Raw genomic sequence first — 18,179 nt, forward strand, 5'->3', positions numbered from 1 at the left:
AAGGGAAAACTCGCACTCAAGACGAGCCAAGTGTCAAAAAGGTGCGACCCAAGTAAACTGCTGGAGACATCCGGGTATATTGCGATTGGGTTAACCAAACAGCGCTGACGTTAAGTGGACAGAAGTTTTAAAAGTAAGGCGTACCACATCGTGACCTCTCAGAATATGTGGTGTGTGCGTTTTGACATCAGGCAACTTCTCGTGTTCTGCAAGAAAAAAAACAAGATGTTATACTGAAGTGTTCAATACTTCAATCAATCAATCAATCAATCAACCAATCAATCAATCAATCAATCAATCAATCAATCAATCAATCAATCAATCAATCAATCAATCAATCAATCAATCAATCAATCAATTAATCAATCAATCAATCAATCTTTATTTTGCATTTTTAGTACAAATAAAAATGCAGGGAGTGGGGACAAAAAGCTGCTCTGAGGCAAGCTTGACTGGGTCCCCACCCCCTTTACATGGCAGTTTGTGCAGCAGTTATGCATGAAATGTGGAATGTTTAAAAGAGAACAATTCACAGCACATGCGATTTTCGCGCAGGAAATGAATAATGCAGTCTTACAAATGCAGTCTTGTTACAATATAAAAAAATACAACAAAATGCAACAAACACTCGCGTGATAGCAGACCTGAAAAATGACAATGTTAATAAACAAACTCGCCTGAATATAAGGGAAAAGAAATAGTAAAAACAAATGGACACAACTACAGTACTCTGGGATGAAATGACGTGCTACAAAAGCTCGGTTTTTGGTTATGAAGATGGTTGACACTGTTAAACGCCATGAAACTGGTTGATGAAATTGTTCTGTATCAGCCAGTCAGTCTGATAACATTGTAACGGAAATGACGTGTGCCTGACCGGCATGCAGCGTTGCCTATAAAAGGACGCTGCTGCCTCGAATAAAGAGCTTTTTGCGTTGCTGCCACTGAAGCGTCTATCTGCTGCTTAGAACAGAACAGAAATGAAGTTTTATATTACATTTAGTGGCTGTTTGCAGGTCGATTTCCATCATTAATAATTTGTTCAATAATCTCGGAAGGCGATTTTCGACGCTATCTAGCCCGTGTGTTAGCCTGGTGAATGGCACGTGCCATGTTCCTTTATTCCGAAATACATACCCCCCTGTCAGGAAGGCTTTTTAAATTACATAAAGACAAAAATGCATTGTTATTAGTTTTTTAGCTATGTTTATATCTCATCCACAGAGCAAGGAATTACCCGTAAAACACTCTACAACAAGAAATTTACAGCTACGAAAGCTATGACGTGAAAAAGTAAAGTAATCTATATCGTAGCGATTTCAATCAGAACGTTACTGAGAGAGGCAGTAGAGCACAACAATGGGACATCCCGCCAGTAACGAAGGAGGAAGTAAAAAAAGCTTTATGAGCAATGCAAAAGGGGAAAGCAACTGGTGAGGATCAGATAACAGCAGATTTGTTGAAGGATGGCGGAGAGATTGTGCTCGAAAAACTAGCCACCCTGTATAAGCAATGCCTTGTGACCTGAAGCGTACCTAGAGCTTGGAAAAGCGCTAACATTATCCTAATTCTTATAAAAGGAGACGTCAAGGAATTGAAGCATTACAGACCGATCAGCTTATTGTCTGTTGCCTACAAGGTACTTGCTAAGGTAATCGCTAATATGGTCAGGACAACCTTAGACCTCAATGAACCATATGATCAGGCAGGTTTTTGTAAAGGATGCTCAACAATAGACCATTATCACGCTACCAATCAGGTGGTAGAGAAATGCACAGAATATAACCAGCCCCTATATATTGCGTTCATTGATTACGAGAAAACATTCAACTTAGTAGAAGCCTCAGCATTCATGCATTCATTGCGGAATCAGGGTGTAGAAGAGTGTTACGTGAAAATATTGGAAGATAATTATAACCATTGCACAGCTACTCCATAAAGACAGGAATAAAATTCCGATAAGGAAAGGTGCCCGACAGGGAGACACGATCTCGCCTATGCTATTCACTGCCTGTTTACAGGAGGTATTGCGGGTCCTGAAATAGGAACAGTTGGGGATAAGAGTTAATGAAGAATACCTATGTAATCTACAATTCACTGATGACATTGCCTTACTAAGTCACTCAGGACATGAACTGCAAAGCATGATGAATGAATTAGACAAGCAGAGCAGAAAGGTGGGCCAAAAATTAACTAGCAAGAGAACAGCAGTTCGCAATTGATGGCGATGCTGGAAGTAGGAAGAGAATATATCTATTTAGGGCAGGTAGTGACCGCTGATCCGGATCATGAGAGGAAAATAACTAGAAGATTAAGAATGTGGTGGAGTGCATATGGCAGAAGACCAAAGGTTCTCTCAGATCATAAATGGCAGTTTACCAATATCCCTCTAGAGAAAAGTATACAACAGCGGTATTTTACCGATAGTCACCTATGGGGCAGAAACGTGGAGGCTTACAAAGAGGGTTCAGCTTAAGTTAAGGACAATGCAGCGAGCTATCGAAAGAAAAATGATAGGTGTAACGTTAAGAGATCGGAAGCGGGCGGAGTGGGTGAGAGAACAAGCCTGTGTTAATGACATCCTAGCTGAAATCAAGAGCAAGAAGTGGGTTTGGGCAGGGCATGTAATGCGAAGACAAGATAGCCGCTGGTCCTTAAGGGTAACGGAGAGGATTCCAAGAGAAGGCAAGCGCAGCAGGGGACGGCAGAACATTAGGTGGGTGGATGAGATCAAGAAATTTGAGAGAATACTGTGGCCGCAACTGATGAAGGACAGGTTTGATTGGTGAGACATGAGAGAGGCCTTTTTCTTGCAGTGGGCGTAGTCAGGCTGATGATGATGATGAATTAAAAACATGAAGGCATTTGACCTAAGCGTCTTTAGTCTGAAGGCGTTTATCTTGAAGGCTTTCACCCATTTGTAGGCTTCACTCAGTTGAAGGTCTGCCATGTGTACAGACGTGGCAGGTTGCCCACAACCCTGCGGGCAGGTGAACCGCCTGCTACGAACCAGGCTTCAGGGGCGTACAAACATATGCCCGAAATCTGTTAAGTGCGCGGCTAGCAGTGATACTCTACTAATGTGTCTCTGAGACCTGGTACACAGAGAGATGCTGCAGTTGGACTATAAAAGGAAAATAAAATAAAGCGTGCCAGACGATTAAAAGAGTGCAAAGAACAAGAGTTAATTGAGACCTGTATGAGAGACGAGGTGCACCAACCTCTGTCTTCTTTACACGAGGATTCAAACAACCATCTGCACCAAACTCTGGCCATATTCCCCCACCATGGGTGCGTGCCATTGCTTCAGAGGCAGCAGCAACAACAACAACAACCGCTTAAGGCAGGGCATCAACAACATGAAAACTGCACTGCACAATTTCAAACTAAATACCCTGCTTTTTTTTTCCACTCTTGCCCTTCATTATTTAACAGGGAAACATCTTCACATCATGCACTCTGAACAATACATTTACCAGCTAGGAAACACTTCGATTATGGCATTTAACGAAAAGAACAAATTACGGTATGTTGCCGAGAATGGCGATTCTTATTTCTAGCAGCGAAATAAAAGATCCGATCCATAAATACACAAGTCCGCGCTTATTAGGAAAAAAGTAAAATAAATGTTGTTTTTACACCCCGATAAATCCATTTCTTGAAAATTGTCCTTGTTGCTAGCTCATACGCCGTTTCTATTCTATTCTTCACCTTATCTTCTATGCTGTAATTAGCAGTCGCAACATTTGTGCGCGCGAGTTTATACAAGTTATATGACTATTCATATACGTTATGTCATAAGTCAATGCGCCAGTGGGGATGGGCTTCGTAAAACTTAATATACTAACTAGCTTTTGCTCTCTGCCTCAAGTGTACATTTATTATTGGAGTAAATGTTCCTTCCTTCCTTCCTTCCTGCACAGTTTCATATAGCGCATAGCATGCTCAAAACCGTTCAGAGTTCACATATTGTGACCGAGCGCTCATCTTGCAACTGCTGTGGAACAACGGTGTGGGCCTATTTCTATGCATATCGTGTCTCAGAGCTTTCTCAGTTGCCATTCGTGTAAAACATCCTCACAATCACGGCCACCGTCGATACGCTGTATAGTAACAGTAGAGGTTAAACTGTTTCTGCGAAAAGCAACAAGAAATGACCGAGACTCCGCAACAATTTCACTGAACGAGGGGCAACAACAGCAACGGTGGGCATCTGATCTAACCTAGCAAGAGTAAAAGCAGGAAAGATAAAACTGGAACGATGAGGTGGGTAGGAGATGATAACTAAACATTTAATAATTAGGAGTACACGAAAACAAGAAATTTTAACTCAACAAGCACAACATGAGCAAAATCACGTACAAAGCTTCGGCGCAGCCCTCGTATTTTACTCGCATATGTTTTAAACTCCTATAATGCACACGAGAATTCGTGAGAATGTAGAACGCTAACGTACTTACGTTCGTAAGAACGCCTTCATCAGGGTTTGTAGTCTGGATTGAATTAAGGAACGTTCGCCAATATTTGCGGATGGATTTAAAGGAACTGCAAATTTGACAACGCGCAAGTTACAAAATGCTTTCTACTGAAAAGCACAGCAGAAGAGACGCAGAGGTATTTCCGGCCTTGTCTATCCATTCCAGTTTCGAAGTAGTGAAGTAAACATGCCATTCAGAGAACCCACAGCTTAACTCCAAATAGTTGTGGTCGGAAGGTTTGCGTAGACCAAACCGCACGCTTCACAGGGAAGCCGTCCTCTGCACAGCAACATCATGCGCAACGGCGGAGGTCTTGGAGGTGGACATTCGGTGACGACAGAAAACCGTTCGACTAACACTCGCACGCGGGATATGGAGGCCGAGTAAGCAAACAGTGCTCGTTTTGGTATTTATGAGTCGCCCACACAAGGTCCTTTGGAACTGCTAGTGAAACATATATGTCTTTCCGTCTAAGACGGTTTCTTTTTCTACCTGCAACGCGTGGCTGCTTGGGATCTATTTTCATTTTCTAGGATTTCACAAAAGACTATTTTTACCCCGGCTGTGGTGGACAGAAATTCGGGAACCGTTGAGCCTGTTTGAACAGACGCCGCAGCCAATACTCGAAGGCTGCTTCCATTCTAGCCTAGCGAAATAGGAGCGAAAGCGATACACGCTCTCTTCATATGTTGGCCCGAAGCTCCCTCGTGAATCACTGCTGCACCACAATTTCCTCATATTTGCTGACTCTCCTGCCGTGTAAAAGCGTGCCTTTGAAGTGAAAAGACAATAGAGCACTACTGGTGTTTTTCGTTTATTTCCTGAGCTATTGGAACAAAAAGTATATTATTGCCGAAGTAGTTCCTGTCTTATCCTCGTCGCGCAGGATAGTTTTGTGAGCAGTCTAAGCTTCATGAAGTAGATAGAACGTAAACAAGCATTTGTAACGAAGGAGCAGAAGTTCCTGTCTTATCCTCGTCGCGCAGGATAGTTTTGTGAGCAGTCTAAGCTTCATGAAGTAGATAGAACGTAAACAAGCATTTGTAACGAAGGAGCAGAAAATTAATGATCCAGTTTTTCGTGTTGGTGCCTACGAAGCTCAAATCTTGGACAGCTAATGAAGGTCTCAATAGCACAGCAGTTTAGTCAAGATGGAGATACTTTCTACATATGCACCTTGCTTTTGCTTGTAAGTGACTTGAAAGAGTCGTTATAAGGAAATTAAGGGCCACAAGGTTGTTACGCCACAAGGCTTCCAAACTCACTTTGATTAAATAGCTAGAAAATGCGAATGTTCATGGTATTAAAAATGCCTTCTATATTTTGCAACTGTTCACTTTTCCCTGAAGCTGATTGTCTGTGTATGAACAGCGGGGGTAGAATTCTCATGGGAGTAGGTAAAGAGCCTTGCCACTAGCGTATTGAAAGGCTGAAGGGTAGACAGGGATAAAACATGTGTGCGTTGTTGACAAAGTACTCCGTGGTCCTAAAGAAGTATACTTTGTGACAGGCGTCCTAACCCCTTAATTACCGTTAAACTCGAGACAATGAGCGCAGAAGAAAATGAATGCGAAAAATTCGACAAAGACGCATACCGGAAGCGTGGAAAGAAGTAGAGATAACCAAATTGAACCCCTGAGAATGCCGTTGATTGTCACAGGGCTGTAAACGGAAGATAAAGTATTGAGTTTTTGTTTTCATATAAATTTATTACTATTATTTTGTACTAAGTCCGCAAAGCAAATTGATTCACTACTTTCTTAGCTGCACTTCTACGAGTGCAGTACAGACTGAAACGGCTCTGTGAAGAGAGACGAGGCACAAAGATTAATGACCGTATGAAAGTTACGACTGCCGACGTGGCTTAATTATGCCGGCACTTAATTCTTTTTTTCCAGTGGAACTTTTAAAAAGGACATAGTTAAGTTAAGTTATTCTACAAGGAAAACTACTAAGATAAAACCTCGCCCTGAAACGAATGGATATCTGGCGCGAGCTAAGATACACTCTAACAATGAAGGTCCTAAGAACGTGGTGGGGACTCTAGAAAAAGAAAATAGATGAAGCGCAGAGGCCTTGCGTGAGAATATTTAAATCGCCGCGAGCTATGCAGGCACCATACCAAATGAACCCGACTGAGCTGTGAGCAGAAAGCTTTTATCAGGGCCATTGTTTTAATGAAAGCGAGATAATGACACACCCGTTACAGAAGAACGGTCGGTTGATCTCTCATTTTGGAGATCTTCGTGCTCGCGAGAGGAAGAATACCAACCCAGTGAAGAAACAGAACTACGAACTCACAGCAAATTACACGCAATTATTGCACCTTTATTATAAACAAAAATAAATCCGAATGAAGTGAACTGTATCGTCCTAGGTCTGCCTGAACTAGCTGTACATTTAGTAACAGTCTAGATCCAGTAAAGAAGTCGTTAGGATTGTAGTTCACCTCAAGGGTCTGTTGGCGAAATTTAGCTCTAAGCGTAAATGCAGAGCACACAACTGTTTAGCGTCTGAGCGTCATATAAAAATCACATACATGTATTATAGTGCGTAGTGGCGATGTTTTCAAGAAGATATCATTTCGCTTCGCCATAATTTTGTACTATAGCTTAAGCCTGCATTCCTCAGTGTTTTTTAATCTAAACTTCGAAGTCCTCATCTATACGATGTCATCTTTCGAGAGGTTTATAGCGTACTTAATGGTTCCAATTCTGATGTATGCTTGCCAAATGATTACTTGTTCTTGTTTCCAGTCAGAGTAGTACCAGAATGCGCACTTTCCTTCGTTCAGGCAGCAGTTGCATCAATCAGGAATGTTTAAAAGGAAAAAATCATTATGTGCCTGCTGGAGCAGGCGGGGTTGTGTTTCTGTTCTCAGCGTACATAATGACAGAAAATCCTAAAATGTCCTTCTTTAGGATAGCGGTTCCAGCGCTCTTCAAGCTGCATCATTTTATTTTTGCTTCTTCTGTTCTAAGCGGGCTTTATCTTCTGTACAGGTGCCTCTAGTAAATAACTTCAGAGGAAAACCGGAAAGTTTTTTAATGAGGGCAGTAGTATGCCTCCTAGCAATCTCAAAGCAACTGAACCATTAAAATTTTAAACCAGTTTCCTTTTAAAGAGCCTCATAAGATCTAAAGAATCCGTTTCGCTCGCGTACATTACGCCACATAGCCCAGTGTAAAATTTCCGAAGACTCTAAACCGACCAAACGCAAAGTTCTGAACACTATCTATACAATACCGTATTTACTCGCATAATGCTCGCACCCCCCACATTGGCTATCAAAAATTGGGAAAAATTTTTTCCCCGCATATCATCGCACCCCCAAAATTACTGCCGCGAGCCGTCTGCTTGTCGTAGCGGTCGCCATCTATTGACCGCAGCTACAACTATCGTTTTTACTCAATTCTAAGCACCCCCTTTTTTTCACGATCGCGATCCCAACGCGATGCCCAAACTGAGAGGGGGTGCTTAGGTTCGACATGGTTCGACTTAGACATGGTGGCCAGAAGCTTCAAGAAAACGGGAATTTCAAACGCCTTGGATGCGACTGAGGACCACCTGGTGTAGGACGACGAAAAAGCATCGGAAGATGAAGAAACCGATGCCGCAGAAGCCAACGATTCCAGTGTCGACACGGACTCTGATCAAGAGTAGAATTGCCTGACGTACGCAACGCGAGTTGTGACGGGAGGTTGCGCGCGGCAATTAAAGTGCTTTAGCAGCTTGAGCTTACGTTCACCTTGTACTTTCATAACGAAGGTAAGTTCCGCTTGAAAGTAATGTTTTCGTTATATTTACAATAGCGGACCTGACAATCCCGATCTCGCACCCATTCATCTTTTCATTTAACACTCCGAAACATTTGCTTGAAAATTTTCCCCGCATAATTATCGCACCCCCAAACTTCGCGTTGATTTTCAGGGAAAAATAGTGCGAGGATTAAGCGAGTAAATACGGTATACCCGAAAGTTCTGAAACCAGACATTTGGAGCGTCATTGGTCAAATGTTTAGAGAAATCCCCCAAGGTGGAGTAGATTTGTAATAAGGGAGTAATTACTCATAGACATCCACCAAAGCGCAGCCATACGGCTACAAAGGAAAGCTGTACAGCTTTCTCAGAAACTTCGTAGTTAAAGAAAAACTCGTCCTGGTCCGGGGTTCGAACCCGGGACCACCGCTTCACCGGAGCAGTCGCTCTACCAATTGAGGTAACCGGGACGGCAAACTTATCGTAGGGCGAGAGCGAATTGATCAATAACTCGAACCGTCACTCGGAGCGTCATTATGCGTCACCACTGACGTTACTGCTCGTGGTTTGAACGAAAAGCAGGTTCACCGGATAAAAATCGCCACTCATTGCTGTATTTATTGATATAGATATAAAAAATGCTACAACCACGAATCTTTTCGGGAGAAGACCTGTGGTCTGGGGCTCCATGCACACGCAACTGCAGCTTGAAAACAATCATCTTGTCTAGGCTTAACATCTAATGTCTCATGATTTGTAATCAGAAGCTAACATACAAAAGATTTTCACACAAACACAGTAGACGACTGGCGGCAGCTTAGAGTCTCCAGTACGCCGCTGTGGTGTCAACCTAGTGTAGGTGTTATATGAACTTCTGGTCCTGAGCCCGGTCGCCCAAAACACTTATCGCAGCAGTGGGAAACTTTCGCCTTGCTTCTGGATCGTCTAGGCAGACATCTGCGCAGGTGACGTATGCGTTCCAATACGCAGCAAATGTAGGCACACTGAAACGGCACAAGCAGCAGAAAACGTCACAGCCAAATGGAAGCTGAAGCAAACAATGGAAAGCAGCCAGACTAAATGCGTCTAAGAGAAAAAAAAATATGCCAACGTAGCCTATTCCCGACAGCTGTCTAGATTCTCGCGTTGAATGACGATCAACAAGAAGGTTAAAACATCAAGTATAGATAATTGTATCCCCTTACCGCCTGTAGCGTGAGCAGTCTCTGATAGGCATGCAGAGAACGCGTCACATGCTCCCAGGCCACAGAGTTTGCTGATCAGCAATATATTCTAGTATTTAAAACATCCATAAAATTGTCTAACTTTTCGCAAGGGAGTTTGATACTTCTGCCCACTACTGTGATTTTGAGGTACGGGAGGTCATAACTGCCCAACTACACTGCTCAAAAGCCGACCCTGTGGCCTATGAACTTTTTCCTCTCCTTCCAGATGTGAATGTACAGCCTCCCCCTCCTAAATAAATAAAGAAAGGAAGGCCGGAAGAGGGGTCCTCCAGTTAGAGCAGTGCTTTATTCTCTGCTAAGAAGGCCTTTTTCTTTACCTCAGCATAACTGAAATAGATAAAAGTGACGCAGTGTAATCGAAAGAATATCCATCAGCGAGCTAATGCTTACCTAATGCTGCCTTCGGTGACAGGCGGAACAAAAAAGATAGAGGAGAGTGACGTGCTCTATCACTTTGTCTCTTTTTTCTCATGCTTGGACGCCCTCTTTTTATCCACTCCCGCATGTCTTTGGCAGCTCCGCTCATAGATTGCATTCGCGCGTAGTTCGGATTGGCTATGGTTGTCAAGAAAGACAAGCAAAAAACACACATTAATACAGGCGAAATATGCTAGATTCAGCAGATAGAAGAGTTAAGCTAGAAAATAACCCACTCACACAAGCTTAAAAGGCAAACAAAATGAATACGGACGGTAATAATCTCACAGAGTTCCCTCTCAAAGAGCATAATATTTCGTCCAGTCCATTCCTTGATAATCCCTTGGCGTTGGTGCGTTCGTATAGATTACTGCACACAGGCACAATCCCACTCTCTCGCTAACTCGTTCTTTTTCTGCCATCACACCGTAGCCGACAGCTACCTGCTCGCATTCCGGCCATGTTTTGGCTCCTGCAGACAACCTTTTTTGCTTTCCTGTATATTTTGTCAGATATACAGATCACGTGTCGTGGTGAAGCGAGAAAGAGCAGGTGTTAGCTGCCTATCTGGCAGTGCGCATTAAAGTTTTTCATAGGCTGGTTTTCCATTTCAGGTCACGTTAACTTAGAAGCTATCACTTTTCTGGTGAACCAAGGACTGAGCCGTTAACAATGACTGCCGTTTCATTGGTTCTGCTTTGTTTCACCAAAATGTTCTAGATGACAAAGGAAAGATACTAGATGACATTCCTTTTAAGGCCAGGATACACATTGGACATGAGGTTAAGTTTACTGAAAGAGAGCATGGAGAGCGTGTAGAAGCGCAGCCTTATCCAGAGGGCAGTGCTTACCCAGGGGAAGACTTGGGATAGCGCTTTTACTCCTTAAAAATGGACGTGTCTGTAACCGGAAAGACGACCTATAGAATCTGCAGTAGAATTGAACGCAAGATACTCTGCTGAATTAGGAGAGTATGGGTTAAACCACGACATGATGCGTACATTGCATTTTGTTGCTTAACGTCCTTTAACTTTTATAGTTGCAATATTAAGAGTCTAATACTTAGCTGGTAAGTCCCTGCGCATGTCCATTGCAAGTGAGCTTAAAGCTGGCCTAAATGGCACCCACTAGGAGGAAAGTAATTGGCGAAATGAACATTAAAAAACAACAATGTAGTCGAACATGGAAAAAATTCTTCACGCCATATTTTTCAACCCTGCGGAGCACAACAATCTAAGCATCCTGATTTAAGGCAAGTAATTATTTCTTAGCAATGTTATCGGTCATATCAATTGCACAGTTTTTGAATCTTTAAATCTGACGTTTTAAGGAGGGGATTATTTCAGCAACAAACTACCCATGGGACATTGGCGACATTGTTGGAGTTTTTAAGGCCTAAATTAGTGATAATTAACTTTATTGCTTGCTCCAAAGCCAAGCTCCGCCAGAGCATAAATTTGCTCTAGTTGGTTTCCAATGCATAAATTACAGCAAATAACGGGACACGAAAAAGAGGAACGGCGCAAATGTGTTACAAATTCTTTATTATACTGGGAAATAGGCGTTTCGAAAGAAAGAATTAAACCTGATTCGTAGAGTTGAGTGACTCCTCAGGAAAAGAGAACCAACTCTACGGTTCAAATGTCGTAGAAGGTTGAGGTACAGGAAAGGTATGAGCTGGATAATTGTTTGTCTGTTAAACGTGGTGTTCAGATGCAATCGGCATAAAATGGTTCAAGCAGCTGGCACTCTGCTTCATTCCGTTTCATTCTGCTTTCGTCCGCAGATCGTATGCTGTCTAGGAGAGAAGATTACAAAGCAATATTCAAGCTTGCACACCGAGCGGATCACTTTACACGCGTGCTAAATCGAAAACAGCTATCGGTGGCAGTGTTAAATTTTATTGATCTACAAAAGGTCTAGCTACCGAGGCTCTAAAAACTGATCCAAATATGTTAAAATTGTGCACATATCACCATTTCAATGATTGCGAAGTATTTATGACGTCACTTTTGACCCATATGAATGCTGCTAGTCTTGTTTTCTTCAACCGAGAATACTGTGAACAAATTAGCCTAATGGCGTGCCGGTTTTCTTCGAGCCGGGTGGCCATGTAGAGTTTTGAGGCTATTTCACACATATAAACCTGCTAAAAAAAAAAAAAAAAAAACAGGAAATGTCGGTGGAGAGTTCTGCGACGCTTCCCATCTGCAACTGTGTCTTTCGCGAATTTTCAGGCACTTCGTTGTAAAAAGCGATGCGCCGGTGCCAAATAAAACAGCCGGTCGTCGGAGCTACTCGCCTCAGTTTTAAGCGCAAAGTGTTCTCATGGCTCTGCAAACCTTTTACGTCCAATCGATTAAAATAAATAACACTGAGAAGTTCATTGAATCCTAAAGCGAGTGTTACAGTGCGCCAATTTTTATATTCGTTGCCATACACAACATGCTGCCAAAATACCCACGCGAAAGCCATCGTACTTGCAGTGTGGTTGCACAGGGGCCTACAAAAGCTTTGGAATGCAAAAATTGCAACAAAACTTAATTTCTGAGCATTTCTAGCATGCATTTACGAACTGGCAGATGAACTGTGTACTTTTCTTCCCAAGCAACACGATGTGCTCCTTAACGCCTGGATGTGCCTCTACGTAGTGAGAAAATTAAGACTTCTTGCGATTTCGGCGTTCCGAAAACTTTTGTGGGCACCTGTACGCCTGGTTCCGTGCAACGGTTATGTTGGTTGGTTCTGTGGAGGCAGAGACCATTACCGCATGCCTCCTATGGTGTATTTAGCTAGCAGAAGGGATAAACGACAGCGGTTACCGAGTTAGGCAATTATAACGAGCGCGCAACTGTCAATGACACCTTTGTCTGGGAGCTTTCAAAAAAGATAAAAGATGCTGCAGCAACAGTCTCCTCAAAATGTAGCTGGCACTGCTCACTTCTTCAAAAATAAAACAATGGCATTATCATGAGTCATATGACTCTGGTCCAAATGACAATACATCAAAAAGATTGTGTCACAGCGCAGTGTATTTGACCTCACTAAGAAGCTGAGCAAGGAGAAAGGATGGTAATCGGTCCTGATAAGCAAGTAGGTTGGGTTTGCTGAAAACGGTGTCATTTCTCATACGTTCGATTTATCGATTCTATAATGTGATTGTATTCACCCTCGCTCAGAAAACAACGGGATATAAGAGCGAATACAAACGTCACAGACTAGAGACTAAGCAGGGGACTTAGCGTGGGAAAGTCCTGAAAGGGCTTTACGACACCAAGGGAGGAAAACCAATTTCAGCCGTTTTGGCCGTGTTCGTGGAAAGGATTACCGATGTGGCTTGATGTTAAGTACAGGTATACAGAAAAAAATAGTGGAGGCAGGCCCAGCAGGCGCAGAAAATAAAAAAAAAGAGATCGAGGACGGAGCCTGAGGCAGTGCGCACTGAATGCTGCGGTCACTGCGACGAATGGCTCATCTAGCCCCCCCCCCCCCCCCCCCCCCCATTGCGTAATAAGCACCGTTTATGGTCAGGAGCCGCCACGGTTTTATAAAGGTTTGCGAAAGTCGCAGAACCGCTTGAGACTTGCAACAGTGCTGCCGTAGCTGGTGCTTACGCTTCTTCCGAATGATTCAGGACTGCGGTGAAGAAATAGCGACGGAAGAATTAAGCACCGGGGCATAATACAAGCTGCGAGTGCTCTGCAGAGTTTTGCAATATGTGCGTTGTGTTATAACCAAGGTCGGGGACTGTCTCTGCAGTGTAGTAACATTGCAGAAATTCCCCGGATGTGGTCAGCAGAATAGGGCGCTCTTATATGTGGAGAAGAATAAGGACTAGGCAGAGCAAACTTCTCTGCTCAGCACTTGCTACATACCTTGCTCTCTTTTTGAGTCTTCTGTTTTCTTCCGAGTCTTTTCACAGCGCGAAGTTGCTTTTTCAGTTAAGGCGATACACTTGATTGCAGAAAGGTGATATGCGAATTTCGACACAAAGCAGGAATGGCCTCAACATTCCAGATTTCTGAATGCTTAGAACTTGAAGTGAGAGGAAATGACTGCTCAGCATTTTGTTGTCAGAAATTTGCCCTTGATCAGAAAGAAGTCTAAATAAACAGTAAAAAATGCTTATTTAGCCAAACTTGCTAGATTGCTGGTGATACCAGCGTTGCTAACTAGGCACTTACGTGTGGGCTAAACAAATACATGAAAAAAAACCCTAATAGGAAAAATTAGGTAAGTGGAGTTCGATCGCAGAGTGGAGTTCGATCGATTGGTGCAATTCTCAACGACATTAGGACTGGAAACGACGTGTATTCAGCACTAAAAAACTCATACGTGCCTTTGAGAATGCAGTTAGGTGCTCTACGCTACCTGGATAGTCCCATTCACACAGAAACCGGACCGCGCTTCAACACTACGGAGAGGGCGCAGTTACCGCAGATTAGTGGCGTAGGACCTACACGAGGCTGCAGTAGAAGTGAAATAAAAAACTTGCTGTATTACACAAAACAGGCAGCTCAATGATGCAAGTAATAGTTTTAACTGGGCGTAAATATTACTTCTCTTTTTCCTGACAACAAGTTGTCATAGATTCTTCATTTTTGTGCACATTTCAGGCTGCATTTTTGACCCACACATAATTCGGCTGTTGAACTTCGTTGTTCCAAAGGCCAGCTTTTAAATAAGGTTACCAACGAGCTGGAATAGCTTTCTTAGCTGTCCAGTGGATTTGATCTGACCTTCCTGAGAGTTGATCGCCCCTTCTAGACATCGCGGACGCATCTAAGTAAAACAAGCTCTGCTCTTACTTCTTCTTCTGAGCACCGGTGTCTTCTGCGCATCTGGTTCAATAGAGATGGGCGATTTCGGCATGTACTCGTTCTTAACACAGCTAAGAGCTTACATGTAAAGGACTATACACACCTAATTTTCAACTTGTTTTCTTCTTTCAAATGATGCTTTAGATATTAGATTTTATGGATCATCGCTTGGTTTTGAGATACGACCACTGAATATTATATGGTTGAATTTCTTCTTTCAAGCTGTTTCGGAATTGGTTTCGTAAACCTAACAATGCCTATGACATGTAGTTGACGTTTGGGAGACATGACGCACGAAACAATAGCAATATAAATGTTGATACATAATTTTAACTCACTACAGCACTTAAACCAGCCTGCTTTAATAGCTAGAATTATAACAAAGGATGTATCGCCAGTCATATTTCTGCCATTTATAACCCGCATGCAAAAATATAGTGTCTATAGTCCTTTAAGCATTACATGTATCTGAATTCTCATGTGATATTCCGTCAAATAGTCTGGTGGCCTGCTGTCTGCGCTCATTTTGAGATTAACCAGGGTCAGTAAATCCTCGGTTGCATTTCTATGCATTCTGTACCTTGGGCTTCCATTTGTTCCTTCTGAGGAGAAAGTTTTTGAAAGCGTACTTCATCCACTCAGCTTGTACTTAACTTATACCTGACTAATAGGGTAGACGTGGCAGAAATTTTGTGTTAAAGGGTATAATTTTGAAAATTATCACTAAGAACGAAATCTTCTTGATGCAATGGCATAATCATTAAGATAATCGTATGCTGCTGTTAGGACATATTCCTTGGCGCTTGCCCCAAAGGAAAGAAGAACCGGAGTAGAAAGATGAAGCCCCAGTCGAACGATAAGAATATGCAGATAGGTTCTTCGCAAAGTTATCAATTGATTCAATATTACCGATTGATTCACAAAGGTTCGACAGAGAGAACTCCGATCGGCACAAACAAAGATTAAATAATGGATTCTTCACTGCAAGAGGGTCATGAACACCTCGCACCGCCGCAAACTACATAATCGGACATTTGAAAGGAATGCCACATGCTGAACATTCACTGTAGCAAGGACAGGCTCATGACTCCAGGAGTGCAGTTGCAGGAAAAGTCGAAATCGGGCTATTGTCAAATGCACAGCGTTAGGAATTAATGGTACCACAGGTCCGCAAAGGGCAGACTTTACTACAAAATCTGCCATCACTTTAGCATCAACGGCGCAAAGCTTAGGCGACCAGTGAAGACGCACCTCTTTAACATGCGGTAGAAAGAAAAATCTTAAAGAACGGCTCAGAAGAGCGTCCCTCGAGTCTTTGAGCGCAGTGAGCACCGAAAGGCTGTCAGCAAATATAACGGCCTTATTAACATTTCAAGGTATATTCTGCAAGGCCAACTTAATCGCTAGAATTTGCGCAACGAATATAGGCGCACAATCAGGAGCCTGAAATGAATAACTGGAATCAAGAGCCCTTGAATAAATGCCAATACCTGCCTTTTTGTTATCCTCGGAGACCACTGGGAGAACGGCAGTATGAGTAGAAAAATTCTCAAAATAGTCCTCCACCATCTTACATTTCAATAGTGTAATTTCAAAATAGTGTACCACCATCTTACATTTCATCCCGCAGCGACCAACAGTTCAAAGTTGGCGTACCCAGCAGTCGCGCCAACTTACACTTCGCCTCTTTTATCCCTAAGACTGCTAAGGAATGGAACCACCTTCCCGCTTCCATCGCCTCCATTACAAACGCCGATTTGTTTAAAAACGCTGTAATTTATTTTACATTGTAGTGCTGCGTTACCTGTTCTGTTTTTGTTGTGTACCACCCACTCCTCTCTGTAATGCTTCGGCCCTGAGAGTAAATAAATAAATAAATAAATAAATAAATAAATAAGCCTTTTTAACAGAATGGCAGGCAAATTCTTTGCATTTTCTTCGGAGGATGTAATCAAAGTGCATTGCAGCAGCACTCCGCATGCTGTGAACCTGCACCGAAGAACTGATTCTAGCTAACATTTTCAACAGCAGAGAAATTGTGAAAACAGTCTGTGTGAGCTTACACTTGGGAAAAATAAGAGCGGAAAGTGGAGCCGCGGGCGCGGGCAAGTCCTGAAATAGGCTCTGAAGGTCTCATAAAAGTTCGCACAGTTAGTAGATGAAACCATGGCTTTAAATCAGGAATCCGCGCCTCCAACAGCAGCACATCATTTGCCACTGTTTGTGGTAGTCCAAGGCAAAGGCGCAGAACGCTCTCTTCAAAATAGTTAAAGAATAAAGCGTGTACCTTGGACAACCAGAAAAAAAAAAAACACAACCAAATTCAAGTAGCTGCCTTACGTAACATTTATAAAGAAAGGGCAGTGTCACGATGCATGTCGAATTTTTTCTGCCTGGTCTGCACCAACCTCCTGAGAGCGCGTTTACCTTTGACCAGATTTCTTTTAAATTGTTACCTACAGTCTAAGTGCGGATTGTAGATAATACAAGAGTATTTTACTGAATCAGCCTGCGAGACTGGGGTGGAGCGATACAGCAATGAGATGCAAAGAGGCAGCGCCGGCGGGAAAACAAGGCGGACACTTTTGTTTAGATTTAAACCCAACCTTACAGTGCTTAGCCAGACCTCCAGAGCGTTTAGGTATGCTTGCGACGTCGGTTACAAAGTCTGAACATCCTTCGTAGAAGCGAAGAGTGCACTGTCGACCGCTTACACGTAGACCTTGACAGCAAAGTGGACAGGGAGATCTCGCATGCCTACATTAAACAGAAACACCCTCCGGCTGTGCGTATGGGCTGGAATTGTAATTGCCATCAGTGGAAAACAAAGGCGTGTTGTTTAAGAACTCTTATTTACACAACAGGTACGAAAAAAGTTTGGGGACGGCTAGGTCATGAAGCAAAATGCTGCGCTAAACATTGTCGTGCACCTTTCAATAGCCAGTTTAACTCGAGCTGAGACCTCCTTTTGTTTCACTGCACCTTAAGTCGGCTCTCCAAGTATACGTGTCCAGAACAAATCGAATATGCACAGCGGAAAACAATATGAGCCTCACTGAAGGCACCTACAGTCGGTGCAATATTCGTGACGCGGCTGTCTACCTCCCGTTTCGCATACCAAATTTGAAGTGAGATAAATGCGTCGAGTACTGCCAAGATGAAATCCTTTTCCCTGGTCTTTTAGCAATAAAAGTGTTGTGCTGCTTCTCAGTGGAGTGGAACCCAGGCTTTTTGCGACGACCAGTTTTCAGTGTGTAGGATACCCGTGTGTAAATCCTTGAGTGTGACCACCGTGAACGCCAGGGGCGCCAGACTGCAAACTCACTTACGGCAACTGCAGCGAAGTCTGTGATCAGATGAGGGAAGATTGAAGAAACCGTACTGCATGAATGAAACCCGCGGCGAGCCCCCGAGCTATGCAGTTCAGATTATCTATGACTTGTTGCAAGGCAGAACTAA

Source organism: Amblyomma mixtum, chromosome 5 (genome assembly GCF_055824585.1).
Source record: "Amblyomma mixtum isolate Tamu chromosome 5, ASM5582458v1, whole genome shotgun sequence".
NCBI classification, from domain to species: domain Eukaryota; kingdom Metazoa; phylum Arthropoda; class Arachnida; order Ixodida; family Ixodidae; genus Amblyomma; species Amblyomma mixtum.